General features: G+C 42.2%; 1 pseudogene; it reads right to left on the bottom strand.

Moving 5' to 3' along the window:
• Positions 1 to 2,519: 2,519 nt before the first annotated feature.
• On the bottom strand, positions 2,520 to 2,774 carry LOC125623051 (small nuclear ribonucleoprotein F pseudogene; annotated as a pseudogene).
• Between the last annotated feature and the right edge of the window lie 825 nt (positions 2,775 to 3,599).

The following is a 3,599-nucleotide window of genomic DNA, read 5'->3' as shown; positions in this document are numbered from 1 at the left end:
CATGCATGCACCCACCCCTGTGATCACAAAAATCCAGAACCCTTACATTGAATTCTCAAGGTAAGCTCCCAAATGAATCTATCAGTTTGGCTACACCATCATGTAGGCGTGAAATAGACCTTTTCAGAAGGTGATGTAGCACAGGGCCATTTCCAAGCAGTTTGTGCTGGATGTTGTAGAGAGATGCTTGAGTCTTTAGTCCTTCCCAGAACACTAGTAAAACTTTCTCTTCCCCCTCAGCAGAAGTAAACTAGCTGCTGTGCATAGAATAAATGTGATTGTCTACAAAATCAAATGCTGTTTTCTTGCTCCATTATTTGCACATTCTGTGTTTGTGCAGAACTATATTCCAAAGCTGAGAGAGCGAGAGCCTGGTTTGTGTTTGAAAAAGAAAAGGAGGAAAAATGTTGTGTGTGGTTTTTTTTTTTCTTGTTGAGTGCCAAAATATACAAGTTTTATTTGGTGTGATGGAAAGTTAAGGTGAAAAGGGCTGGATTTACACAAACTTTTTCTTTAAAAAATAAAATTTAAGAACTAATCAGGATTTGGTGTTGCGTCGAAAGCGTCCTGCCATTTTACAGGCCATAAGACAAAGGCGACTAAGAGCCTTTATTTCCCCGAACGTGCGTATTTCCAGGGCTCTGTTAAATTGAACATGCCCTAACAAAGGGAGGAGCAGCTGTGAGGTTAGAGCTCCCTTGTGAACATGTTGGTACCTTTATCCAGTCCTGTGGACCAATATCAACCTGAAGTTTGTCTGTCTTTAAGTCCCGATCGTGCATACTGCTCTGCGTGGGCAAAACCCTGTGCCCAAGCGGGGTGAGGCTCCAGGTACACACAGGCCCCCTATAGAACAGTTTGTAGGATAACGGGCCCCTCTCTGTATTTATGCTACTTGAATCCTAAGGTGATAGGCACCATATAAAAAATAGCTAGACAGATAAGGAGGGCCCCAGCCATTCTTATTCTACCATGATGGCTGGTATTGGCTACAAAGGCCTGCAAATAATGGCCATAACATTCTTACAGGCAGGCAGCTGCTCCCTTTCAGGTATGTCCTTTAAAGTTGGTAAATAACAAGTCAGGATCAAGTAGACTACCTTCCCCTTCATAGGTTAATAGGCATTACGTGAGCACATCTTACAGGAAACAGACTCCCTTCGATCCAGTTCATGGGATGGTTAGGGTTTTCCTCTAACAGCAGAATTTGTGTTCAACAGTAAGAAAAAATGAAAATAAGCAGAGGTCCTGCTCTCTAGCACTGTTTTGCAGAGATCTGATCAAAAGCAAATGTAGGTCAGACTGCTAGTCCTAAAATTGTTTATAAGATACAATATAGATGCTGGATAAGCTGTCTCTGTATAAATGGAATCCTGTAAGTTGTAGGACATGAGTGAAATTTTAAGGATATTTTCTCATTTTAATGTCTTCCACATCTATTACTCCATGGACCTAAAGTTTTAAAGTGATGTGCAACCACCTCAATGGGGTTGTTTTGGTGTGTTCTTCCCACCATCCTCTTCCCCTTGCAAATTATAAAACAATATCTGGATTCAGTCATTTGCTCTAAAGGTCAGGCATTTGGCTAATGGTATCATAATTTTCTGGCAGGAGCAGTGGCTGTGGTTTCTAAGTTATTCTCTTGGGTTAGGGAGTGTTTGGTTGAGGAGTGTGGAACATTATAGGGAGCCCAAATATTAAAAGGCAGAAGTTCTTAAAGTACATTTTAAATGTTTTAAAAAAAAAATCCACCTGAAAATAATTAGCACAGTCATTAGAGTGCTTGATAAAATGGATGCTTTTAAAATGTAGCTAGTTATCAACCATTAAAATGGGTATAAAAATCTGAATAACTGGCAGGGATACTTAAAGGATCCAGACTTGAAAGGAGCTCTTTTAAATGTCTTATGCTGTTGATTTAAGTTTGTGCTTTCTAGACACAATCAAGCTTCTTAACTTGGTTACAGTAAAGTGAATTCCAAAAATGTTTCCTCCAACTCACATCAAAGCATTTGCAGTTAAAGTTAATTAAAAATGTTCTAACTACTTTTGTAATTAGGAACAAGTGGAAGGTAACCTCCTTCCTCGATGCATCTGAATCCCAAAGATTTCTCTTTAAATGTCCTGCAGAGCCCCAGAAATACCTTCTGCCTCTTTTTCCTCCCCCTCCTAACCTCCACCATTCCTTTCATATTTGCTCTTGCAGCTGCAGGGCGGCTGATCCCCGTCAGTAAAGATGCTTGGCTAAGTTGGGTTCTTCTAAAACTGGTTCAATTTGTTCGCTGCTGTTGCAGTCTGTGAATTTGCCTCATGCAATCCCCTTCTGGCATCATATGTGAATAAGCAGGACTCACTCGCAGATTAAACACCGGCACACTTCTCGCGCCCAATTTATCATTGTGTAGGCCAACAGGCAATGTAGCTACAAGGTTGTTGGGGGTTGTGTGTTTTTGTTTTTGTTTTGGGGGGAGAGGGGTTAGTGTGAAAAACTGATCTTTATTTTCCAGAAATATATAAACTTATTCTCTCATTTCTCCATCTTCTTCTTGTACTCCTCTGATGTACAGGACATTGTTACATCTTATCAAAACTTCATCAAGGTGTCCTGACAATACACCATCTATGTATTCTTCTGTGCTTGCAAGCTTCATGTTCATGTAGCAGTCAACAGACACCAGGTAGCCCTTGTAGTCCATCGCCCACTTCAACTTCACCATCACCGGCTTCTCCGTCAGCCCGTTCAGGAAGGGCTTGGGGTTCAGGGGCAAGTGCATCGTAACACGGCATGGCACAAGGCAGCGGGAAAAACAAAAATTACTCGCAGGGCTGCATGTGCACCCGCTGGAGTCTGTTGCCAGTCTCCTCCCACCCTCCCCACTTAATCTTTCTGTAGGGGTGTGTTAAACTCAGTGCCCTGGCTCAACTTCAATTTTTAATTACCCTTGGCCATACTGAATCCCATCCCTGCAAACTCAGTGTTTTTTCTTTACTTCCCATTCTAAAATGGCTGTGAGCTGTTGAACAGCCAGTAGTGTATATACCCCTCCTAGCTAATCCGTGACCCACCACTGGTGGTTTTAGACATATGTAACAGCATAGAGCATTGTTCTGGAGGGGTCCACCCCACATGCTGCAGCAGCAGCCAGAGAACTGATAGGCTGAACAGTCAGAGGGGCTCTATCTTCCTTTCCATCTCGTCCTCAGGAAGTTCTACTTCATCTTCCCAATCCTTGCAGAGACAGTGTGCCCCACCATACAAGGGAGGGAGGGCATTTCTCCTGTTCGAGGGAGAGGGCAGGGAGATTTGTGTTGCTTTGTGTGGGTGGCTTTGAAGAACTGGGTCAGCTGAGCCAAGTAATCTACCCTCTGTTCAGTCTCTCTTTTATACTTTGTTGCATTCAAAGTATACTTACAAGTATAATTGATTATACTTGTTGCATGCGAATTCTCTGTAGAGTAATAGTGATGATTGTGAAATCAGAGGTAGTACCACCACTAGTCTAAAACTATTGGCATGGCATAGATACATGACTCACTGTATGCCTCAGAGGTGTAATTTGTGAAGTCAAAATGGCTGAGAACTTAAATTGGATGGTAAC

Source organism: Caretta caretta, chromosome 15 (genome assembly GCF_965140235.1).
Source record: "Caretta caretta isolate rCarCar2 chromosome 15, rCarCar1.hap1, whole genome shotgun sequence".
Classification (NCBI taxonomy): Eukaryota; Metazoa; Chordata; order Testudines; family Cheloniidae; genus Caretta; species Caretta caretta.
The sequence above is the reverse complement of the archived record's forward strand: the minus strand, read 5'-3'. Positions and strand labels throughout refer to the sequence as shown.